The sequence below is a fragment of the Passer domesticus genome, chromosome 2 (genome assembly GCF_036417665.1).
Source record: "Passer domesticus isolate bPasDom1 chromosome 2, bPasDom1.hap1, whole genome shotgun sequence".
Classification (NCBI taxonomy): Eukaryota; Metazoa; Chordata; class Aves; order Passeriformes; family Passeridae; genus Passer; species Passer domesticus.
The window spans coordinates 7,635,145-7,661,837 of record NC_087475.1 but is presented as its reverse complement, the minus strand read 5'-3'; the positions used below and the strand labels follow the sequence as shown (position 1 = coordinate 7,661,837).

General features: G+C 42.4%; 1 long non-coding RNA gene across 2 annotated transcripts; it reads left to right on the top strand.

Moving 5' to 3' along the window:
• On the top strand, positions 1 to 24,761 carry LOC135293302 (uncharacterized). Of its 2 annotated transcripts, none has more exons than XR_010355396.1 (3): positions 1 to 1,474; positions 20,657 to 20,787; positions 24,187 to 24,761. It is a non-coding gene; the product is annotated as an uncharacterized LOC135293302 (long non-coding RNA). The 2 variants fall into 2 exon arrangements; XR_010355395.1 differs by lacking the exon at positions 1 to 1,474 and adding an exon at positions 18,070 to 18,208.
• Positions 24,762 to 26,693: the final 1,932 nt, after the last annotated feature.

The following is a 26,693-nucleotide window of genomic DNA, read 5'->3' as shown; positions in this document are numbered from 1 at the left end:
ATGAAAAATACAATAACAATAGTAGTATCAGTAAGAATAAAGAGCTTCATGCTAATGGTCCATATGGAATTTATAATGTGGACAGAAACCCAACTATTTCCATTTTTTCTGCATTTGGCTTTGTTCAGCTTCAGAAATTAGCCATGGGATTACAGATAAACATACACCATCCAGAAAATTGCATTCCACCAACTGAACCTCACCTCGAATGACCCTGGTGTTGTGTCTTTCAGAAGGAAACACTTCCAGAGCAGGAGGGTGATGTGGACCAGCTGGGAGTTCTGGGAAACTCTCCGGGGAAGATTTCCATCTCCAGAGCTGAAGCCAGGGAGTGGTGCTTGCCTGCTGTTGGTGGAGGGAGTGGAGATCCTGTGGTTACTCTGGCATGTTCAGTAGTGTAGCCAGCTGCAGTGGTCTTTTGGTTGACACCCTTGGTTACTCATTGCCAGTTTTGAAAGTTGGGCTTTTCAATGTAGAACAGTTCCTTGAAAAATTAACCATTCCAAAAGATCTCTGGACATGTTGATACAGATCTCTAGCTTCTTGCCCTTGTGTTTGTACAAATATCTCGTTGCAGGTCCCTCATTGCAACTGAAATAGTAGAAGGTGATTCTTCGCCTGTTTTCAGTGCAAGATTTAAAGGATAAGATGTAGCTTTATTTCTCTCACAGAATATGTGAGAATTTTTTTTCCCCTTCTGGTAGTAATTTCTACTTTTTGAGTCATCTTCTCTGAAGCATTAAAAAAATTAATCCCAAGGATATTCAAAGCTCACAAGAGTGAGAAGGTGCAGAATGCTTCTAAAGCTTTAAATGCTCTAGACCAGGTCCTGTGGCATTAACCAATGAATCCCCACAGCACCTCCAGAACTGCAGCTTTCACTGAGCATTTTGTTGTCTGGACCCTATCATAATTTGTAAAAATCAACACACAGATATTCAAAGTAACTGCACCTGTGTCACATACAGGAGCAGCCAGCTGGGCACCAGGATGAAAGCTTAGAAAGCAGGGATCTGATTTCAGGTCCGTGTGGGAATTGTTATGGCTTTTCTGTTTCCTAATGCCTGAAGTGCTTTCTGATTATGCATGCACATGTCAGAGCAGAATGTGGACATGCACTAGCCCCTGTAGCATTTCTGTTTTTGTAAAAAAAAACAGGGTTGGCAGGCTGAGCAGAGTGGTGGTGGGCTGTAGATCAGCAGAGAATGAGGATTACAGGGCTCATATCCTGGCTGTTAAATCAGTAGCACCTGTCTAGTAAGCCTTGACAAGGCTAATTACTGTAGGACAAGTCATTTTTCCTATGTTTTGCTTCCCCTTTTCAATCACCTCATATTTTTTATTGTAGTCTCTGCAGGACAGGGAGAACAAATGTTGCTTAAGAGCGTGGGCAGGAGTTTAGCATGACTTTAGTTGTTGCAAAGCCTGGAGTGACCTGGTAGAACTTCCCAAGAGACAATCACTACCACTTAAGGTAAGGCAGCACTGCTCTGTGTCCTCTATAAATCCTACTCTGCCACACTCCTTAGATATTTTAAATATACCTTAGAGATGCTCAAACAGTGTATTAGCACTGTGCTTTCCTTGTATACATCAATATGTAAGTGACTGAGGAAGTTCCTGAGTTACCATGGAGCTGAACTGCACAAATCTTGGGAGACAGTGAAAACCAATAAAGCAGAATGAGAGAAAAACTCCCTGGGAACTGGATTTCCAAAGAGCAAATAATGGAACGCTGCATCAAATATACTTTTACCCCTTTCCTAAAAGACAGCAGATGTGGATGAACTTTGCCAGTCAGATTCCTTTGTCAGGCACATCCGTGATGTAAAGCTTAGGTGTTTTTTTCAGAGAAAATACAGCCGAGAATTTCCCCTGAGATGAATTTCTGATGCCTTTGTGTCTCTGTTGGACTCTGCTAGAAACTCTTCACTTGGACACATGCAATTTCTTCCTCCTTTAATCCTGGCAAGCACTTCCCCCAGTGCTCCCCATCAAGGCACTACTCTTTCCAAACAAAGTTTGAGCACCCACGCTCCTCTTGGGCAGCTGCAAGTGCAGCAGAAAGGGAAAAGTGTTCCCTCCTGAGCAATTCAGGGAATGCAAGCAGCTTTAGGAGAGGGTGGGATTTGTTTCACTAAGTGTGGATGCTTTCATGTGAGCAAGAGGTCCGTGTCACTGGAGAGAAACACCTGCATTTAAATTCTATTTTTGCCTGAGATGAACAGCAGCAGAGACCCCCAGCACTGTATTGATCACCTTGCCACTGATTATCAGACCTTCAGATCCCACTTCTGCTCTCCCCAGCAGCCCCTGGACTGCCTGTCTGGCTGCACTGAGCATTTTATCCTGGATATTCACATGGCCGTGGACTTGTTCCTTGATTGACAGTATGCCCTCTTGCCACCATCACCTCTTCTCATTAAACCATTTAATTCTGCTCCTTCAATTCTGAATCTGGGGAGGGAAGATAAAACTTGAAGGATGGGAGCAGGGACTCAAAGATCCCTGGAGACAAGAATGTTTCATTCTCTCTTCACAGAGTAAAATGTAGAAAAGCTGTTATTCTTCTGTTTCTTCTGGGCATTTCATATATGACTGGGTGGATTAATTTGTTTTCCAACCCAAGCAGCTTTGTTATCCAATTTAGCATAAATTCCTATGTGTATTGGTAGAAAGCAGCTATACTCCAATGGATTTTGTCAAAATGCCTTAGAAAACCTACAAATAAATTCCACAGAAATGTCAAAAATTTTTATCAAGGCTAGAAATTACTTAATAATCATAAGTAAATATTATGAATGCTTGTCAGTCATGTGTTGCAGGAGAATTAACTAGCAAATCAGATTTTAACTACTTTTTTCTTATGAACAATAGAAAAATCTGAAATATTGAAATATTCCTACCCCAGAAGAGCTGACACCAAGCTTCTGGTTAAATTACTGTCTGTGTTGGACTTCTTAATCATATACAAGGAACAACCAAAACTCCACGAGAAAGCTGTATGAAAACCCTGCAAATCAATTGACTCTACCTTGTTGTCCTGGCAATCACAGGAATATTTGAAAATGGAACAGATATAATTTAATTTTTTTTTACAAGAAAAAAAGGAAGAACAAAAAGGAAACTATTTGGAAGAAAATAACAAGAAAAACATGAAGTTTTTTTCCAGGAGTCTGCATGAAAAACCTGCTCCCAGGAAGTTGGATGTCTCAGAGCAAGAAAAGAGAAAAAAGCACACAGGTAAAGGCTACTGGTACTTTGTGACTTCTCATGCAGTGGCTCATCTTAAAAACCCGTGGAGGCTCTCTAGCTTTCTTGGGAAGCACCTAACCCTCATTAGTCTGAAAAGTGATCCTTCTAGGCTCCCTTAGCCCGGTGAGTTGGGGGATTGTGTCAGTGCAGTGGGGAAGTTCTGCTCCATCTCTGGCAGCTGGCAGGATCCTGCCAGGAGGAGAGGAGCAGGAAGGAGGAACACGATGCCATTTCTGAACTTCAGAAAGCTTCCCCATAATCCACCATGAAAATTGGTGGATCATGAGAGATATCAGTTAATTTAGCTAGAGTTCAGCTGAGTTTGTTTTTCCTAGAGAAGAATTTTTACAGCATCCATTAGGGATTTTTAAATTATTTTCAGCGAAGGAGATCACGGAGGTTCCCGTTCCTTTCTCGAGAGCCAGCAAAGCAAACAAACAGCAAAATTCACTTTGCCTCAAACAATTTGCAAACTATAAACAAGTGCAGAAATCAGCAAACAGATTCAGCAAACAGGCTGGGGAAGCATAAAGTAACAGCCAGACAGTTATGGCCAGCATGAGATTATTATGATCAACAATCTAAATTATTATTGTACATCCCTAAGTAGCCTATTCTGGCAGCCCCATAATGTATGTAACACACTGTACCTTCTGCTGCTCCATATCTTTATAATTGGTTGCCAGTAATTTCTGTTTTCATCACAGTATTTGGTGCATTTTTGATTGTTTCTTCTGCTGAATGCAGGCAACAGATAAAATTTACATTCCCAGCACTTGCAGTTGCCTGGCTTCTGCAGAATTTTTAAATTACAGCAGTTGAAAAATAATCTTGATTTAAGTTTAAAATAAGTAAGATACAATTAAAATAATTTAATTGACCATCAAAAAGCTTAACTTCAAAGGAATTAAAACCCTCTCTGAGATATATTGGCACCTCACAGTCCATTTGCTATAATTTGAGCACTTTTATCAACGGAGAATCTTACCAAAGGCTTCATGGACATGAGAGATGATTAAAAATAGAAGATCAAAGCACGCAAGCAAATCCTGTTAATATACTCTAACAAACAGGGATTGTTTTATAACTAAATATGAAGCCAACTCAAACAAACATTTGGAAACACTGAAGACAGATCCCATTGTAGCTTTTGGCAGGGTGTGCTTTACATATTATGAAGACATTTTTGTCCTCTTGCCACTGCTCTGACCAGCAGCCACATGTGTGGACCATCATTGCACCTCCCTTCTCTCCCACCAGCATTTTCCTTTCTCAGTGCTTTGCTTCAAGACAATCAGCAGCAAAATTCAATAAAGAAGCAGTGAGCTTCTTTGAAAATATTGCATTACACCCCTCAGCTCAGCATCAATACATGGAATGCCTGCTGGGAAGAGGGACAACTTGATCATCTCCATATTCCACAGTGGAGTACCAGTCATCTGGGGCATTTAACAAAGTTTCTCATGCCTTCCAGAAAAGGTTCAAGAAGCAGAATTTGCACTATGAGGCTTTGTAAATCCTTTTCCCACTAATGGTACTGCTATTAAACAAACATTTTGAGGTAGAATGTGAAGGCTGTGACTAATTTGCCTTTGCCCATGGTTAAGCAATACAAACTCCTTCCCTGGACTCAAAATAATAGACTGAAATATTCCCATTTCCTGCAGATGAGTGAAAATAAACAGATCCAATCTGAGTTGAAAGAATGTAAGTAGAACAGGCCTTAGTTTGTAGGGGAAAATAAACTTTGCTGATCCCGTAGGCCTGGAACTATAAACAGCATCCTTTTTCTCCCAGGGCAGTGTATAATGTGAGTGCATGGTTTGAACATCCTCAAAATAAACAGCTAATCACCCTTTCTGGCCTAATTAGGTTATGCTCTGGCCTCTGGCTCTGGGTCTCATGCAAAGTGGCATTGAGGGAAGCCCTGCTCCTCTCCCAAGAAAGAGAGCCTGTCCAGCTCTCTCTTTGTTAGTTGACATTTGCTCCTTGAGGATATCCAGCTCTGGGATCTTCCTTGAAAGCTTGGCAGATCCAAGGGCAAGAATATTCTTGTCCCTTTCCACCGAGAACAAGGGTAACCTTTTCTTCTCTGCTTATTGCACAGTTGCAGTGGGAGGATGAGCAAATAATATTTTTTGTTATTTTAATTTTTTTTTCATTTCTGGATTTGGATAGTCTGCCTGTTCAGTGTGTATCAGCAGGTTATAACTGGTCAGATTTTTTACAAGGGCATTTAATTCACTCTTTGCAAAAAGGTGATTTGTCGTCAGTACAGTTGTGACCATCCACTGCAAATGGTAACTAAACAATCCATAAGGATTGCATAGGATCCACTGCTATTATTACTGCAGTATTGCAGACAAGGGACTGGAGCTCAGATGTGCTGTAAGGCCTGCCCAAGCTGACACTTTGCAAGGAAAGACCCAAGAGCTCAGAAGTTGCTGACTGAAGCTCCCAGGCTGGGTCCTGCACTGCTGAGTCCTTAATGGGGCTGCTGAGAGTGCTGGTGCACTTCAGCTGCTGCCTGTGTGTCTTGAAAAGACAGGTGTCTGCTAGGGAAGGCAGAGGCCTCCCCTGAAACAGAAAATGTAAACTCCCTCCCTCCAAATTATTATAATTTTCAAATTAAGGGGGCTCTCAGGTAAAGATATGGGAATAGGAATAACAGTTCTTTACTAGGAAAAAAAATACAAATGTAATAGTACAAACAACAAAAAAACTTACTGACAGAGTCAGAATAGGACCTGACACCCTGTAGGTCAGTCTGATTAAATAGTGGCTCAGCCCTCCTGCAGTGCCAGCTGTGGCTCTGCTGGAGCAAGGATCCTGGAGAATGGTGAAGTTTTCCTCTGAATCTCCAGGGGTGTTGTAGATGGGCCTGGTTTTCCTCTGGGAATGCAGTGGATAAGAAAGCTGCTTCTCTGGGAATGCAGTGGATAAGAAAGCTGCTTCTCTGGGAATGCAGGGCAGAAGAAAGTTGCTCCTCTGGGAATGCAGCGGAAAAAGGCTGCCCTGGTGTTCTAGGCTCAGATTGTATCCAGGTAGGAATGCTTGGCTCCTCCCCTGGGTGGAGCATCTCCCCATGGGATGCTGGAATTTGATCAGACCTGCAGGGACACTCAGTGGCCATGGACAGCAGAGATCTCCTGGAGGAGGATTAGCTGTGGAAGAGACAAAGTAAACTGCCCAATGAACAGAAGATAACTGCCCCACCTCTGACTGATGGCAAATAGAATACACACATTATCTTTCAATCCAGGACACTGCGATTCATAGCAAACAAATAACACTGGGAGAAATCAGTAGCAAAGGCCATATGGACTTTTAGGCTCTGGTTTATCAAGGCCTTTTGGGCTGCAGCATAGGGCCTGTAAGAGGAGAAAGATCTGACCAGATTCAGAACATTCCTATATTTGCACTTTTCTAGATTTCTTTGAATGTATGCTTAGATCTTGAAATATGTTCCCATTTTTCATTGCTCTTTTAAAATCGTTGTTCTTCTGTATCAAAACCAGACCATCCCACATTTAATCCCTTTTCAAAGTTTCTTTTCATCTTCAGAACAGCTAAAGGTGCTCTGAGGACTGTTTAAACTGTAATTCTCAAGGTGCTAATTTCCTTTCTTCTCTTTTCTGGTGAGACTTGCAGAGTTGCTGAGGATGCCAGCAGGGCCCATCTTTCCCAAGCTGTCCATGGGTGGGGACCAGCTTAGCCATGGCCACTTTCCTTCCTTGGCCCCACTTCCATGTCCAGTGAGTGCAGGAAGCAGTTCCTGCATCCCGTGGTGGTTCTAAAGGCACAGACCCATTTTCAGTGCCCTTTCTCCAAACTGAGAAGTGCTTAGCAGAAACTGCTCTTTTCAGCCTCTCTGATCTACATCCTCACAGTTTTTCTTGCCTGTGACTTCCTTTTAGGAAGTGCAAACCCAGGAAGATAAAATCAGCTGAGCAAAGGCATTTCTGAGCCACAGGCATTGAATTCTCTAGGACTGCCAGGTGAGACACTGATGCTGTCCTGGCTGCTGCCCCCAAGCAGCCAAACCATCCCTTCCCTGCTCCCAAAATGCATTTCCCCACTTTCACCAAGGAGCTTTGTCCCCACCTGCAGCTGGGACCTGCTGCAGGACCCAGTTTGTGTCTGAGGCCATGGTAGGAAGGGAGGGGAGGCCGTGACAAGCCCGTGGTGAGGGCTCTGGTGGGAAGGAACACTTGTGCTCAGCACAGGAGAGACAAGGATGCAGCAGCAGCCAGAGTGTTCACAGTTTAATAGACATATTTCACACTGCCACAGCATCCTGACAGGAGCTCAGCTCCCAGTGTAGGTATCTGAGCAAGTGACAGACTGCACGGAGGGGCTGTGACAGGGAGGCCTCTCCCCTCCAGCCACGCTCTCAAAAATCTTGATGACGGATGCAAATCGCTTAGGACCAAATTAAGAAAAGTATATTTAGGAACCTAGAGCAGTAAAGAGGCACTTAATAGGATTTTCAAAAGTGTATAAGCAGATTAGGCATCCAGCTCCTGTTGAAATCAATGCGGATAGAGCCTTTAAAAAAAAAAAAAAAAGTAAATCTTGAGGTATCTCAGCACTGTTACAGCCTGGGTGCATTGCAGGGGGTGGTGAGTGGGCTCAGAGATAAGCCTTACAAATAACAGGGCTCTCTGGTTGTACCAAGTCTCCAAAACCACGGGAACAAGTTCTTAAGATCCCTCAAAGGCTGAATTACACAGGCCTGTGGGAATAAAAGAGCAAGGCATGGAGGGAGAGGTAATGATCTTTGTGTGCCTGCCAGAGAAGCAGCAGGACTTCTGCAGAGACAGAGGCAGAAAGTAACACAAAACCAAGGAGACAGAGCAATCACTGGATCTTTGCTCAAGAAAAGACCTTGCAACAGCTTTTTTTTGGTTACAGATTGGCCAAGAGGGGCTAGGTGAAGAACATGCTGGTTGTTTGATTTTGACAGGGAAGCAGCACTTTTGCAGTCCTCGTAAATAAATGTATTTGACCCAAAGAAACATCTTCTGCAGCTAGTTTGTCCCTTGGGTAGAAAGTGCTTGTCAGGACCTGGATTTTGCCTCGTCCTGTGATTTACACATGGAGTATAATACTGTAAAGTCAGTTCCCTGCCTTCTCTGAAATGCAGCTCCGAGTCTGTCGAGCTGAAATCAGTCCTTTTTTGCTTTACTGAGCAGCAGTGATGATACATACATTAAGGACTGCAGGCTCTGTGGTAACTGGGGCCAATTAGCTGCTACCCGAGGGCAGTGGCTCCCAGATGTGGGATATCAGACAGCTGAAAACCTACAGAACTGCTAACAGATCACTCATTATTCTCCTCCAGAGGCTTTTAATTGGGGGATTAACACACAGTATTTTTAGTGAGTGTCCTCAGAACATTTATCTTCTTCTATGGCATGTCAGTCCCTCAGGGAGCACTATTTGGGAAGCAACCATTGCTAGAGGTGACAGGGAGGAGTTATCTCCTCTGAAATCCCTGTTGACAGGAGTGGCTGATGCAGACAGTAGGCAAAAGATAGGCTTGCCATAGCTGCATTCCCAAACACATGAATAACACTGAATAAAGGCAGCAATCTCATGTTCCTTATGGGCTGCTGACTCCAGCCTGGAGCTAGTGCCAGTGGTTTCTAAACTGAACTTGGCTGCAAATCTCTGCTACAAAGAAGAGTAAAGGAATGAGAAGCTGGAGAATTCACAATGGTCATTAATGGGAAACATGCTGGAAGAGTCAGGAGAGGGAAAGAGTCCAAGTTGTGACCAAGAAACCTGAAGATAGGGGAAGAAGACTTCTCTGTGTTACATCTTACCTGATTAACACCATTCAAAACCAGTAGGGACAAGTTGCTAGATGCTGCTGGGAAAAAGGAATTTTTAGGGCTGCTCTCCTTTCTGCTTCCTAGCCCCTTTCCTGTAAAAGTTAGACCCTTCTGACCTGACTGTAGTGGTAAAATATCTGCAGTTCTTTGCCCACCTGGAAAGAAAGCAGGCAAGAACCCTAGTAGGCATGGCATGCTCATATTTGTTTATAATATTTTCTCTGGGTTTTAAGTGCTGAATTATTAGTGTTATGCTAATAAAATCCATTTAAGCTCATGGAAAAGTCTTTCATTTAAGGAGAAGTGATTCTGGCAATTTGCCAGCAGGCTAGCAGGATATTAATCAGACAATACCTAGGGACCAACACAACTATATTGCTTTTAATCTTTTAACCAGCAAGGAAAACAGGAAGAAATCCATTTCCCTCCTTTCTTTGCTCAATGGGGTAACCAGCTGGTATAGACGAGCTGCAACTCAGCTCAATTTGGGAGTAAATATTTGGGTTTTAGCTGGGTAAATGAGAGAGCAGTGCTTTCATGCAGCCAGGTGCCTTTCATGGTCACGGTGGGGCCCTGCAGGGTTTTGGCTCCCAGAGTCACATATTAATAACAGAATGTCACCTGGCGTAGGAAAAGTCCAGAGCTTTGCTCAGATGTGCCTGGAAAGGAAAAGTTTTTTTGACTGTGCCAGGCAGTCATTTAAGGTGATTGTTGGGGGTGTTTAGGGCTGGACTTTCAGCCTCTACACTGACTTTGAGAGAGCAGAGCCAGGGAGGAGAGGAGGAGGCTTCCAAAGCAGGGACCACACCGTGGCAGGGGACTTGGCACTGCAATGTCAGGATTATATTTTGTTTTGTCTCCAGTTACCAATAAATAGAGTAGAGCAAGAAATGTGTAAAATTTTACTGTACTCACAGAACAACCCTTTAAAGATGGTGATGTCCTCCCTGAACCTGCAGCCAGTCCTCCAGTGTGTGTGTCCTGTGGAAACCTTCAGGGATTCTTTGGTGGGGTTTAGACCTGAGCTGGTCTTGCCTTGTTTCCATGTTCTCAGATGAAGAACAAAAATTAATCACCCAGGTCTTTAGGGCAGATGTTGCAATGCATGGAACAGAAGCCTCTCTGAGTCCTTCAGAGAGACAAAGAAATGCAGGGTTTGAATTAGAGCCTTTAGAGGAGTTGAAATATATTAAGCCACACAGACATGAAATAGAAGTGTAAGTTTTAAGTAAATAGAAATGTATTTTAAGTGCCTAAAGAAACTGTTATCCAGGGGTCCAGAGCAAACTACTCCTCCTGAAGCCCTGAAAAAAGAGCAAACCATTGAAAAAGAAAAGGCATAATTTAATTTCCTTTCCACATGGTCAATTGAGAGGCTTCTACCTAGCAAAGAAAGGAAAAGTGGTTTTTTTATTAGCTTCATCCAAAGAGGAAAAAAAAAATCTTTGAAGAATTTTCTGGCACGTGGCTCCTGTTAGGTTTCAGCCAGCTGAGCTGTTTTCAGAAGCACTGGAATGTAATTTCAGCAGTAATTGATCAACAGAGAGAAAGGCAGTGAGGATGTTCTGTTGCAGAGAAGTCCTGGGTGAAAATCCATACATTGTGTCTAGCAACACAGATTTAATAAATGTGAATACGGAGAGATGAATTCCTGGAATCTGGCTCTGCCCTGAACGATGGAAAAGTGGAGCCATGGCTGGATGGGGGATGGTGCTTTTCAACTCCAGTTTCAGTCAGTTGACTCAAACTCATCTGGAAACCTTTGGCACTGCTGATGAAAAAAATTAATTTCCCATGAGTTTTTAAATTTATTGCTCAGAATGCCTAAGTCCTAAATTAGACATAGAGCTTTTGGTGTAAGCCAGCATAATCCTTTTACCACAGAATCTTTCTGTTATGTAGTATTTTGACTGCTCTGTGAGTGTGTGAAATTGTTGTCTAAAATGCATTGCTTAATACTGATATTTGCCTGTTTTAGACAAATCTGTTAAAATTTTTGAGATTAAATTACGCAAAGTAAACCAATTTACCCTTTAGTCCCTTGGGTGGGAAATGCTTGAGTTCTGCATAATTTCAAAGTGCTTTAAAAAGGACTGAAACTGTTCAGTGTCATGCTACAACGGTGTAACGTTTTTAAGGGCTAGTTAAATTACTTTCACGGGATAAGAAGTCCCTTACACAGTGCTATGTCTGCAGAAGAACACAAAAAAGTGTGCTCAGTCATACTGGGATGATGGAATCACGCTGCTCTCAATGAGCTGAGCTCTCCAGTCTCCTGAGGAGATTCCTGTTGCCTTTCAGTCTTTGGACCAGTCCATCTATGAAAGAATTACTTATTCCTGCCTCTTGCAAGAAAAGCATTGACAATTCTTTGTGAGGGAACTTGGAGCCATTCTGCTGGTACTCATGGCTATGCAGTTCTGGGAAGAGAAGTTCCTGTTCTATGCTGTCTCCTAAGAGTAAAAATCCCAAAAGATCTGGCCCTCCATGTGATTTGCTTATACAGTAATTTTCTTCTCCTGAATGAAGCCAGGAAAGAGTTTCCTGTTACATTTCAGGGAAGTTAAGTGATATGCAGAGCAGATATGTCAAATAACAGAGTTCTAGTGTGTAGAAACCAAGTCAAGATTAATAAAAGTTTGCTGTCTTTCTAAGATGATCTTATACATTAGAGTGTCAAATGCTCTAAGACTTATAATGCAAGAAGATGGGGTGAATCCAAAGCAATGAAATGGAACTAATTAAAATGTCAGCTAACACAACTTTGGTTGTTTGAAACAGACCTTTATGTAAGATAGTGAGATCTTCATTAGAAGGCCACAACCTTAACTTTTTAATAAGAAATAATCTTAATAATTTTTTACATCAAGTCTGGCCTCTGCTGCCTACAAATTTGGATTGATATATCAAAGTACATATTGCCTTTAATGTTCCTGTCAAACCTGAGCTGTGATGCATGGAGTTATTCCCTACTTGGAGGGATGATTCTGTGAAACTTAGCTAATAAAAACGTGACACAGCCGGTGACTGATGTCTGTTCTCTCAGGGTGTGTTAGCGTGGGACAAACACTGCATACACATTCTCTTCTTGACACTGAAAAATGAGACACATCTAGTAAAAAAATATAATAGATGCTCTAATGGTCTTGCATTGACCTTCTCCTTGTCTTTCTGCCTCCTCATACACCTTTCTTGCCTCTTGACTCTTTCCCTCCCTTCCCTTGCAGGCTCTGAGCCTACAATTTATCTTGCTGGTCTCTGCTGCCTCTGAGTGCCTGTGCACAGGCCCTGGCAGGGTCTGGGCTTCCTCTGTGGGAGATCCCAGGCTGCTTTTTGCCAGCTTGGACCACGAGCAGACAAAGAAAAACCCTTCTCCTGGTAAAATAAAGATACACTTCAAAAATCAAAACAAACCTCAGCAGCCAATCCAAATCCCAGCTCTAGCAACCTGGTAATTTGTCAGTGCCAGGCGTCAGCCCACTATTAGTCTTTTTCTGGATAGAGATGACAGAGCTCTGTTGACAAGCTGCAGGACTTATTTTGGGAGCTGGCACCTGGCTGCTGGCACGTCCTGCTGTGACTGTGTCACGCTCCTCAGAGCTGCCTTTGGCTCTGCAGGGGCTGGAGCTGGCACTGCCTGGGTGGGAACCTCGCTCTTTGCTCCCATAATTACACGTCCCTGCTGTCCCCAGGGCTGGCAGGAGGGTGTCCCAGGGCTCGCACAAAGCTTCTCACCCTTCCCCAGAGATTCTGGAAGGTGCTTTGGCCTCTCTCTCTCAGCCTCCCTCTCCTCCTGCATCCGTCTGCTTCCATCCTCCTGAGTTACTCCCCTTGTCCTTGCTCAGTGCCACAGTGAGAGCCACTGGATGTGTGTGCTTCTCCTCCTTCCCTTACTGCAAAAAAGGCCTTGGCATCTGATCTGGGGCCTTCCTGCTCCCACTGCAAGAAAACATTTAGCATTTAAATATATTTTTCACATTTTTAGAAGTAATTTATGTATGAATATACACAGTGCTTAGTAATCATTTCTCAGATGAATGTGGAATTTTTCTAAAATTAAACTATCATTCTTTTCTCTTCACACTTGGCTGTCATATCTTTCTTAATGCAAATCAGTCATTGACTAGAGACACCTACTGTAAGAAGCTATTTTAGCTGTCTGATCGGTTATAAATTGATTTTGGAAGTGAAGACCATTATGGGGAGATAAGCTGGGATTGGTAGAGAATGGAAAAAATAATTCGAAGGGGAAGTTTTTATTTGAATGTGACTATTTACCTCTGTGTCAGAGTAAAGGCTGTAATCCAGGGGTCCTATCTCTCTTTCCTCCTGCTTTAACTCTTAGCCCACAAATCCTTCACCTGCCTTGGCCCTATGCAATGCAGAGCCCTTGAGGACCAGAGACAGGTGCCCCAAGGAAAAAATATTTCCCCTTTCAGTCTCCATTTGATACAGGGAACATTATCTCTGAAGGAGCCAGGCTACTCTTCTGCTCTGAAGCGAGTCCCTTGGCTCAGGATTGAAAAGGAATCCATTATGGTTGGTTTCAGAGAAACCTCTCTTCCCTGCAGTATTTCCTCCTGCTATGCTTCAAGTGCTCTTCAGAGGGAATATTCACATTTTCCAGGCAAAGAAAATGCCTTTGCTATCACAGTAGTGGTCTGCACAAAGTGAGAGCAAAGCAAAGAATGTTCACTGGATGCAAGTTGGGAAGTTAGGAAAAATGAGAGCTGTTTTTTGGCTTTCTTTTTTTCTGATCTTTATTCTTCAGGGCCAGCTCTGATGTTGTCTACTGGGGCTTGAACAAGGAGCTTAATTTTTAAGGCATGACTTTTCTGTTTGCATTTTTTAAAAATTTTCTGTTACTTGCACTGCCAGTTATTTGTATGTAATTAAAAGTATGCAAACAGTGGCTGAGTTTTTAAATTAATTCAGTTTGAGGGAACATGCTTACCAACTTCAAGGTTTGCATGCTGTGTCTATAGGAACAATTGTTATCCTGACAGGAGTTTTGGGAGTCACTTTGAAACCACAAAAAACAAACATTGAAAGCAGCTTCTACTACCTACAAGTACTTCTGTGCTTTCCAGGTTTGTTAAAACATTTCTTTTTTTTTCTCCTAGCAAATTACTAGTGCAACACCGTTCAGGTTTTGATTACATATGATCAATTCACCTTGTCAAAGCTTCTGAACACTGTTAGTCAAATGTATTTGAATAAACAAATGCATGTAACAGTTGCAGCAGGTTTATGGATATTCATAGAGCAGAAAAACAGCCTAATAAAAACAACCTAATAAATCACATCAATTACAAACTGCCTTTTCCTTGTACAGCTCTATTGTCCCCTGAACGCTTGTAATTGAGAGCTCAAAGGTGAACATTCTTACTTCTGTAAGTTTTAAGGAAACATGTTTTTTTTAATGCCTAGGCTTGTGGTTTCTCAGGTAGGTACAGGATTTTCTAACATGCTCCATTTAATACAAAACTCAGGGCAGTTAAAATCCTCCTCTACTCCTGAGGTAAAAACAGAGTTCTGGATCAGATTGCAGCTCTGAGTGAGGCCAGTTGCTGAAGGAAGTGAATCTCCTGCTCCTCACCTTCCATGCATTAAGAGATACCCAAGGAAGTTCTCTGGGAGCCCAGAGCTGCAGATGCACCAGTGGGAAGATGTGATGCCTCTGGCAAGGATGTGTGGCATCTCCTGGAGTCACCCAGTCCCACCACCCTGAAAATGGAAAGCATTTCCCAGTTCCTTCTGACAGCTCTTCCCATCAGCTGAGCTCAAAGCCTTCTGCCATCTGTTTGCATCTCAGCTGCAACCTATCAGAGCCTGTTTTATTGAGAATTCAGCCCCAGTGACCCAGCTACAAGTGAACAAAGCACCCTGCTCTGCTCTAATGGCGCAGGAGCAGCAGGGCAGCCTCAGGGGCTGTCCCCACTGTCCTGGCTTGTACCAGCAGCCTGTGGGGTGAGGAGGGCTGGCCCTGCTGGTCCCCTCAATCAGGAGACAGATGGAAGAGATGGAAGGACAGCCTTGGTTCATAGCTGAGCACTGTCCTGTGAGGCAGGAGCTGAAAACCACTGCAACCCACACCCTTGGGACACAGCGTGGCTGTGCCACTTCCAGATTCCCACCAGACTGTCTGACAGGCAGGTTCTGGCTGTCCCGTGGCTGCTCTGTGTGCACAGGCTGTCCCTGGGCAATGCCATACTCCAAAGCACTTGAGCTCCCACACATCTTGCACCACAGGGCTGCTCCTGTGTGGCCATCTCTGCCTCGGGACCTGGCTCCTCCTGTCTTGGGAGAGCAAGAATTGCACAGGCAATTGTGTTCCCTGTCACCTGGAGCTGTGAGAGCCCCATCAGTGGAGCTCTGCCAGGACACCTGCCTGCAGCCTCCTCGGCCTGGCTCGGTGGGAGGTTTGAGCTGATTTTTGGGCAGGAGTGGGTGTCAGTCCTAGGGTGACACACGGCACCGTTCCGTGCTCTGCCTGACCTCTGCCTCTGCCTCTGAGTTATTCTGGGCTGATCTTTTGGAGGCCAGGACATTCATGCGATTGCAGGGATGGGGCTGCAGCTCCAGTTTGGCTGCTGCAGCCAGACACTCACACACACACACACACAGATATGAACATGCACACAAGGTCCCTCTGTAGCTTGTGCAGACCTATTGCCATGCCAGGATCTCACTGCCAGACCTCTGGTGTCTCTCTGGTATCCAGCCTCCCCCATAACTGCCTCCCACACCCCTTATCCTACATGGACACTCCCAGCAGTGATGTTCCCTGGGGAAAAGCACACAAACACACACTGGTTTCTCCAGATACTGGTACCCAGACACACAGGTCCTCTGCTGCATGGCTTGACTCCAGCTACTGCACACAAACACAAACACACACAGGCACACAGAACATGGTCCCTGACCCAGGCAAGCAGTCAGAAATGCAATTTAACAAGAAAATCAGGGCATGACCAAACAAGCACATGCAACTGGATCTTTTTATTCACTTATCTCTTTATTTTTCATGCTTGATCCTTTGCAAGCAACCTTCACCCTCCTCTTCTTGCCTTTGGTCTTTACCCTTAAAAACCCCTAAGTCTCACACATTCCCACTAACTCCTTTAAGACATCCTGCAGTACATTTCACACCATTTCCCAAATGCCCATCCCACAAAGAGTCCTGAACACCTGAAGGCAATAACCCTGCTCAGTCTGCAAGGCTGTCTGGTGGCAGCAGATCCTGCAGACTTGTCCCACACCCAAACCATGGTCGGGCAGTCGTGTGCTGAGGTCCCTGGGAGTACCCAGGACCATGGGGCTTCCTCTGCTTGGTACTGTGCTCTGCCCATCTCCAGGCCTTTGTGCTTGTGGTGATGTGCTCTTCATCACATAACAGTTCCCACCACTGTAAATGTGGATGGTTCTCAGAAAAGTAATCCCTGAATTAACACCATTGCCAGCAGATCTGAAGTTGGATCTTCAGAAATCGTGTGACTCCTGGATCTTCATTTGATAGACTACGACTTCTTCAGCCACTACAGTTTTTACAGTACCACATGGAAAAAAGTCATCTCCTAAAGCACATTTACTGCTGCTTTTAGGACGTCACAGTTTGAGGTTATTGAGGAATGTGAGCAGCATTTAAACACTAAACAGACTGGGCCATCGTGTGCCTCATTCAGTAACAGGAGAGGAAGGCAACTTCTACCATCAACTCTCAGTAAGGCATTGTGCTGCTGCTTCTTTCTGTGCCAGAACAGTGTCTGTGAGAATTCTGTAGCCTTCAGGAGGTGACTGGGAGCACACCTGATACTGTGTAAGGGGAGTTCTTTTTCTGTTGCTCTTTGAAAGACTATATCCAGAAAATTTAAGACCCTGCAGAAAACTTGCAATTTATTGCTGTAAGCTGTAAAGAGGGGACACTCAACATCAGAGACAACCAGCAGGGCTGGGCATGGGATGGGATGGGCCCTCTCAGGTTACAGACCAGCAGAGCACACCAGGGATGTGGTGCTTGCAGGAGGGGACCTGGCAAAGACATTAATTTGTTATCATATTAAAAGCAACCCAGCAATAAATCACCATTTTGCCATCCACCTGCCTTCTGCCATCTCCTCTGGAATAGGCAGGGATGTTAAGTACCAACATCTCTAGAAATACTGACTCTGCCAATACAAATGTTTTGGATTAAACTGTGCAAAGGCCACATGCATAACCTCACAGGATACATGGAATCATTACTGGGGTGGTGACTTCAAAACCATATTTGCAATCTTCTGTTTACTATTGGCAAACATTTCCAGGAGACACGTTTGTGAGGAGTATGTGTAGAATTTGGCACCATAGTTTGAGGCTTTATCCAGCAGCTGCTGAAGGGATGGCATAATACCTGTGTTGTCAGGCTTGACACAGTTAGAGTTGAAGCACTTCTTTAGATTAGTATGGAATTAATTCCTTTCCTGGCTGCAGAATAGTTATATTTGATGTTGCCCGCTTGGAAGTGATGCTTGAATGGATCAACAATGTTTTTGATAATATCTGCCAAGACCATTTAGACTGTCTTTTACTCATTTTTACTCATTTTTATAAATCATGCATCAGTTTAGAGTATAATGCAGATAATAAAAAGGTGTTGAAAACCAAAACCTAATAGCATTTTGCATTTCTTACATTCACGTCATAGACTTTATTTTGGAATGAATGAAGTTGTCTGGAGAAGCAGGCCAGATGTGATTTTAAAATCCCATCACTACTTTGATTATCCGGACTCTTTTGAATAATAAACTATTTTGGAAGACAGATTACTCATTAGCCAGTGAGTTAGCAAAGCCATTTAAAAAAATGACTGATAGCATGAGGAGCACAGAGGCTGCTCAGGAATACCTTGATGCATCCAGTACAAACACACAGTCTGTGGCTGCACGACTCAGTAGTGGATAAAAATTGAATCAGTCACTTCTCATCCGATTCTTTTTCAAAGACTGAGGAAAATGCACTTGGAAGATAAAAGAGATGACATCACTCTCTAGAGCTCAGGCACATGTCTCTGCTCCCAGCCAAGCAGCAATCACTGTGACAAACCCAACTTCTCCAACTTCGCAGTGAGGAGGCAGGTGAGAAAATTTCTGTGCTTGTCCTCCAGCTCTGGGATGGTGGATTTAAACAGTTATAGTCACTGCTGAAAACAGTGATCTATTTTGGGGTTCAGCAAATCTATTTCTTGCCAGTGCACTGGAAAACCAGAATGTAGACCTGGGAAAGATTTACTTAGAATAATAAAGTATATTTTGGCTTGGTACTTGCACACAGACAAGCCACTGGTTGCCTGTGTGCCTTTTAGAGAGGGAACATGTTGATATTTTTGAAGACAGAGGGATTCTGGGAATTAAAAACCTATGCAAAGGGATTATATTTAATAGAATTTTGCTGATCTCGAGCAAACACGGGAGCTTTTGCCACAGCTTTCAAGATCTGCAGGGATTCTTGAGTCATCTGTGCAGCCCTGAAGCTGCACCAGCAGATACCAACCACTGCTGATTGCAGCTGCTGTGACAAATGGGGTGGAAAAGGCCCTGATTATCTTCTGCCATATGAAGGATATTTAATGCAGCTTACACTGATAATTCTCTACCAAGCATGAGGTTGGAAATGGTGCTTGCAACAGGTGAGCTACTCTCACCTATCCTAGCAGTGAATTGCTGGATAAATGGTGCCAGAATTGCAGCCAGGGAATGCCTGGGCTACAGCATCCACAACTGCTGTGACTCCTAACAAATCCAGGTGCACCCTTGGCTGCCAAGGCAAGGACTTTTTGTACCTTCATTATGAAGAAAAGTGAAAAAAATACAGGGATGCAACTGAAATACAAATTATCAAGAGTGATATGGAGCTCAGAATAACTTCACTGAAGATGAAGGAAAAAAAGTAGAAGGAGAAAAAGCAGAGTGGAAATTATGTGAAATACGTGGGGTTTTTCTGTATATGTAAGCAATGCATTTTACGGGGTACTCATGTCTTTTAAGAATTTCTTTTGAGCTATATATTTGAAAACTAAAAAAAAGATATTATCAAATTAAGGGCTGCTGCCATTAGGTATATTCTCATCATGAGTAAGCCATCTCTTAGAAAAGGTTATATCTACATGAAATCTACTAAGAAACTTATCACCAAAGCACATCTTTCTTATTTTTCATGACAAGCAGTGTCAATAGCTAAAGTTTCTTATCTTACTTCACAACTAAATAGTGAACATCCTTTCTGTCATCAAAAGTTGAGTTTGCTGGCCTTTGAGGGAGGCTTGAACACGCACTCTTTAGTCATTAGTTTTATTTTGTGGTGGGCCTGTTTGAAGGTTTTGATATGTTTTATGTATTTTGGAGTTATTTCCCTGTTTTGTGCTAGGCTGTTACATGGCTTTTTTGTTATAATCCATTGCAAATATGCCCACATTATATGTAATTGGCATATGTGAAATAGATGCAGAGCTACTGAAAATACTGAAAGTAACAGCAATGCCAACAGCAATTGTGTAAAAAGACAGCTACTACTGATTTGCACCTTTACAGAGTAACTGCATTTCCCAAAGAGTCACTCAAATAAAATTATAGTTGTACCTAGGAATATTTTTAAATATAAATTTTATCTCTAGGCTTTCCTGTTTCCAGCTGAAATAGTGTAATGTGGAAGTTGATTAGAATTCTCTAACTGTGAACTTACAGGTTGAATCCTGTTGTTACATTCTATTTTATTGAATAGTAAGATGATGAACAGTGCAGGTAATGCTGGATAGAGCAATATTCTTTTATTTAATTTTGCAATTTGAAGTTAAGAACATTTTGGTTAATGGAAAGCGAAGATAGTGTTAAGGAGGTTATTATTTATTGGTGATTTATACGGCAATGAGATTGTATTGTAAAGCACTGAGTTAGAAAAACTGACATGTTAAGTCTCCTTAACTCTCAGAACTGGAGAATTGCCCTTGGTTCTAGTTGAAAAATATATATTGGCTGATATAAACAAGGTACAAACTGTGTCTAGATTCATTTAGAACTGCCAGGTGGGAAATTTTGAGTAGGTTTTCAATGAAGAGTCCATTAGTCCTTGGTAACTGAGAACATCACATATGAAAACTACAGCATCCAAAATGAGAAATCTTAAATCCAGCCAGTGCTGGCTGACAATGCCATGTTCAACTTGTTGAGCTAATCATTGCCTTTAATTTCCAGAAATCTTTTTGTAATGGTAGCCATTTCTCAGATGCTCTAGTGAGCTGTTGGCCTAGTGGAGATGAAAATTTAGCAAATTCCTATTAGTGATATGGTGATGTTTTATTGCTAAAAAACAGAAATAAGGAAAAACCCCTGCTTACTGGTTGTGTTATTTTATCCTAAGATAACTCATATAGTAAACTGCAAATTCCCTGGGACAAAGACCTTGTGTTTATGTTTGTAATCTGCCATTCAGACCAATGGGACAATGTAGTCCATAAACAATAACAGAATGCCAGTTAATTTCAGATTATAGGCTGTACAAGAAATTCAGTCTGTAATTTTGCTTTCTAGGCACAGTTATCTGAGATTTTATGTGATGATTATCATTAGAGAGGCAAAAACTTTCATGTGATCTCATGCTGGTAGAATATCCATGATCAGACTAAACTAAATGCCTGTGAGGACTTGCTGGATCTCTCAATGTAAGTAAGTATTGTTGTTTTATTCTGACAAACTTAATCAACATACTAATCTAATAAGTAAAAAAATATATATTGTTTTCCCTAAAATCTTGTATAAAAGAATAAGTGCTTATGAGGATGCATCAACAACACCTATTATCTAGCATGGAGGCAATGCTGTTTTATCAGAAACTAAAGGCATATTGGTGTGATAGTAATTTCATCTGCTTCTAAAACATATAAATACAAAGGGAAGTAAAACTCTGAAGATGAAGATAAGATCTGCTGAAGCACAGAATGGCAGAACTTCAGTGCTGAAAGATAAGCAACAAGCCTCTTACTCTTCAGGCGTGTCACATGAGGCTGCCTGCCAGAATTAAGCCAGTGAAAAGTCATATTTTCAATACTATTTTCTAATTTTTATTACTGTTTCAAATACTACTCTCTTTAATTATGGCAACAGCTGTTGGCAGCACTGTACAGTATGTGTCTGCACAGTATGTGTTCTCTCACATTTTGTTCTGCAGAGAATGGAGCTTGGATTTATTTTTATTTAAAGCTAAAGAAAGGATTTTATAGACTGTTCAATAACTGGAATCCTTAAAAATTCACCTTACAAGGCATGAGGAAAGCCCACAGTTCAAACACACCATACAAAGCCAAGGGAAGAGTGGATTCCTCCTTCTCCTCCTTCTCTTTTCTCGGTGTTGTAGGGATGTTTTTCAACAAAGAATAAGTGACAATCTCATGTATTTTATAGCTTGCTCAAACGTTAGTCAAACATCTGCTGTACAGTGATACTGTGATGTGAACTGCAGTCAACTAAGGATTGTCCCTACCAGAAAAGCTGATTGAAGAAATCCACAGAAGATGCAAACTTCAGTCTGATCCTGTCTGTTTTCTACCTTTGTTGCTCATTTTTTACATGAGCATATATAAATATATATAAATACACACACACACACATACACACACACACACACACACACACACATATGTAGTCTATGTGCTCCCAGGCCAAAAGCTGAAATGAAATGACAATTATGTAGGGATATGGACTCTAGGCAATATTAAAGAAAAATCCTGCATGCCTGTGAAATCCAGACCCCCTTTTCCAGTGATATCTGGAGAATTCCAAGCGACTCAAAGATAACATTTAGGCTTTGCTGGCCTGTCTGCCCTTGTCTGAGCATGATGCCATTTAAGCATCATTTCCACTCCTCCCCACTGACCCTCCTTTGTCCCTTCTGTCTCCCTGTCACCCTCTGTCTGGCTGCCAACAGAAATGCCTAATGATGTGAAAAATGCTGGGAACTGGCTGTTTCCATCTGGATCTGTTCCGTGACGTGTCTCCCAGTGTGACCACACACAGCTGTGCTGCCCTGGGCGTAGCAGTGGGAATGATTTTAGCGGGGTGAAGTCGATCTGTCACCACCCATGAGACCACAGCCTCAACCATTTTCCTCCTGAGTCCCACTCCAGCAATTAACTCATCAGCTACTGGCACAGTGTCGTTGTTGAGCAGCTTTTGATACCCACAGAGGCTCTGCTGGGAATTGGGAAGCAGAAGGGAAAGCAGAACCAGGCTGGTCCTTTCAGGGATGTGCAGGAAGTTTCTCACACCACAGGGGCAGAAAGATGCTGCTTGTCACTCTCCAAGCTTGAGAGCTGCACTGGAGCTGGCCCCTGAGCCCAGGCTGCATTTCACCTCCCAGAAGCCAAACTGCAGCAGGAGCCTGTCACATTCATATTTTCTGAAAAATCCCTTCACCCAGGATTTTTCTCCTGGGAAGCTGAGAAACCTCAGAGAAAAAGGAAAACAATAATGATCTCATTTGCTTCTCCTGTGTTTTGCTCCTTTGGAATGTGGTTGGAGATTGTTTACCCAACAGGTTATTTTTTTATTGGTTTCTGCTGTAAATTGCTTTGATTCAATGGCCAACCAGTGCCAAGCTGTGTTGGGACTCTGGAGAGAGTTACAACTTTCTTTATTATCTTTTTAGCATTTTGTAAGTATCCTTTCTGTATTCTTTAATATAATACAGTATATTATAACAGTAAATTAGCCTTCTGAGAACATGGAGTCAGATTCATCATTCCTTCCTGCCATGAGGGACCCTGCAAATACAACAGGAGCCCTGACTGATCTGTCAGTCTTGAGTGAGCTAAGTCTGAGGTGACCCCAGAAAACTCCAGAACCTCTTTGGGGACTCGCTGGCAGCTGAATGGCAGCCTTGAACATTCTGTTAGCATATAAATGACAGTCTTAGGTGAGCAAAATGATCAATTGGTGTCAAAGTGTCTTTCAGGATATGTTGTCAGTTCTTCCTGGTGAAAGCCAAGACTTGAAGGTGAAACTTGAGTCATGGAAGAAAAGTCAGGGCCAAAGAGTGCCCACAGGACAGCTATTGCTCACAGAGGGACATAAAATTTATTTTTCCCACCCTCTCACTTTCCTCCAAGTAAATGAAATTATAATCTGACCCTTTTATTCTGATAGTCTTTGAAAAGAAATTAGGCTTACCAAAAACCTCTGCTAATGCACCAAAGGAAAAGGAAGCAAGTCACAACATGTTTTGGATCAAACAGTAACATTCTGTTGCACACATCTAAAACACAGTGGAGGGAACACAGTGCAGCTTTGGAGTGTGCCTGGGGACATGAATCACATATTAGCTCAATATTTGCCCAAAGTGTATAAATCACCAGGATTCAGGCAGCTAAACTTTGTTTATAAGAGCTGCAGCAGTAAATGTGCAGACTGCAGCCTTGTTTGTCTTAGCTGTGCATTTTGAGGCTTTACCTATACACCAAGTAATATTTAGTGGTTTTTCCCTTATTTTTGAACAAAGAAATTGTGTAAATAACTGTAAATAACACAACAGTGAAAGTAATGCTCCATCTCAGAGACAGCAAAACGTCAGCAGTGTAATCAAGTTTGACATTATTATGGATTCGGGTTGGCAACTTTGACAATAATAACCAACAGAGATATTTAATGTAAATTTAGCACTAGACATAAAAAAAAACAAAACAAAACAAACTGCCTCAAGAAAGAAAGAAAGCAGTCAGTCTAGTGGAGATCATGTGCAGTTGGGTCAGTCAGTTGATTATTGACTGAAAAGCAGAGTGTGGGGTGGGTCAGCAAATTTTTGGCATTGTCGTACTGTGAGAAGAAGATGAGGACTTTCTGTCACCTGTCTGGTGGCCCTCTGGGAACTTGTGACCCTCTTGGGCACTTCAAACCAAACCTGGGAAGGGGGAGTTTTCCCAGCCATCCTAATTTATCAATCCCACCTTTGCAGGTGGGTGAAGCACAGAGGTTTTCTTCATGTCTTGTCTGAAAAATTAGTGCTCTGTGCTGGCTTTGGCAGCCCCACAGCTGGCAGACAAAATCTCCAATCTGTTTTTCCATCCTAGTCCCACGGTCTCCTGCCCAAGTGTCAAGACAGAAAAAAGCAGCAAGGGCATGAAGGAAAAATGAGTGGAGTCACCAGAAATCCTGGGAGATGTGAAGGCAACTGGAGAAAACTGCAAGGCAAAATATTTCAGAGACATGTACAGGACCAAGGGGACATGTGGTGAACTTGCAATGCTGGGAGCAGAGAGGTGTTGTTTGGGGTTAAAAAGGAAAGCTCTGGGACATTGAACTGCAGGAAATCAAGGTTCAGTAGTTCTGCTCCTCAGGGAACAACTTGTCTTCAGAGCTTGACAGTATTGCATTGTGGTTAAATGTGTCTGGAAGGATTGGTTTATTGCTATCTTGATATATGAATCTCCTCCAGATACTTATCTCAGAGGTTGTGGAGGGGTTCAGTAAGCAATGGCAGGCTATAAATGGGGGAGGAGAAGGACGTCAAGCTTAACATCAGGGAGGAAGTAAAGCTAAAATAATAAATATTGATTTGGAGTATGTCTCTTATTATCTCTGAGTGAACAGGAAAATGTTATAATAATGTGATATTTATGTGAACCATAAATTATCCACGTGGAGCTCTTCTGCATTGATGTTGACTGATCAAGGAACCAGGCTGGGGGTGGCTGGCCATGCTGCTCATCCAACAGCTCGAGTTCATTGTTGTATTTCACTGCATTCCTGCAGGCTGTACATTTTTATTACTTTTTAGCCATTTGTGGGATGCCTGCCCCAGACTCAAGGAAATCACTTTTGCCAGGTGGTTTGAGTCAGTGAGAGACTTGTCCTGACTTTGGTGACCCTTTGGTCTGCTCCCTGCTTTACAGCTGAAGGGAGCTGAGTAAATCCTGATGACAACAGACATCTGACTGAGTTAAAATCTTCCATGTGGATTTTGACCATAAAATGAAAGGGAGTTGTAAAGCCAAGCCAGGCACTGGACATGCAAATTTAATGCTGCATTAACCCATTGGCAAGAGGTGCTGTCAGAATAGGAAACATAATCTGAAATTTATTGGGACTTTATTAGGGAGTCTCCACTCTCCTGGAACACAGCTTGGGACTGCATTTCTTCACCTTCAGATTGAGGTGCTAAAGTTTCAGCATTACATGTGCAGACCCTTCGTTGCTTAAAATTCATTAAAAAAATCCACACAATTTTTGCTTGGAAAGTGTTCTTCATGTGGATCAACATTAAAAGGAAAGTAAGATTTATTGTCCAAAAAGTAATCCCGAAGGAAAAAAATATAATAACGTGGCAACTTGTGATTCCTTAATACACAGATCAGATGGAGGAAATGTTACTGATTGTATGAATATCAAACTTTCCCCATGCCAAAGTCAAGGTGGAAAAGTCACCCAAAAAGGCAGTGCAGATGTTCACCATGGGGTCACATGCCTTTATTTTGTAGTTGGTGAACAGATCAATACATGCAACAAAGGCATTGACGTCTCATTAAGTTTAAAAGCACTGATATGGTGTCAATGCCTTAGTTACATCTGTTGAAGAGGATATATTAAGGTTATTTGTGTCTCTTGGAGTGTTATTTGGTGCTACTTGCAGAAAGACATGGTGGGTTTAGGGTACACCTCTGTATTTACTTCTGTGTAAGCTTCCCAGTTACACTTTTGTCCAATTTCCATTTTAAAAAAATCTTTGCTTAGATTCAAAAATGATAGTGCCATTCTGAGATGAGCCAGGTCTGCTTAAATCTGGGATATTTTCTGATTTTGGTAACTTCTCTGTCCTACAGGCTTTGAGCTGCAGGCTGACTGAAGGATGCACCTTCACCTGTGCACATGTGACACAAAGCAGGATTTTCTTTTACATTTCCCACTCGAAATTTCCCCTCTTTTGCTTATTCATCACAGCTTGTGAGGCTCAGGCCATCTCCTGGCTGTGCACAAAGTGTGTGGAAGCTGAGAGAATACATTCAGTCCTACCTGAGTTCTCTGAGCTGTGCAGGTCCAGTCCTTGTGCAGGGGCTGTGTGGGACCCTGCAGACCCCTCCCAGGCAGGGTCTGGCACCAGATCCATGATCAGGGACCAGAAAGAGGATGCCTTGGTTTTATACCTTTTTTTTTTTTTTTTTTGTTTTGTGTGTCTGTGACATTCCATTTGTACAATTTCTTCTCTCGGTTTATGATTATTTTTTTTTCAGTGTACTGGTCTGTGGAATTGTGTGCAGATGTGTCTATACCATGGTGTAATTTGCATGCACTGTGTTGCATGGGCCAAGAAATGTGCTGTGCTCAAGGGTTTGAACTTGGAACGAATTTAAAGGGTCTGATTTTGCATGATGACTGAAAATCAGATCCCTGTAAAGTTCCACCTTAGATGTCTAAAGATGAGTTCATGCAGGATCAGTGACCACTTAAAAATGTTTCTCTCCTTACCAGATCTCCTCAATTAGGAGGAGACACTGTAAGAGACAAATTATGGGGTTTTTTAAAAGTTATTTTATTTTAAAAGTTATTTTATTTTATTTTATATAAGTTATTTTATATTATT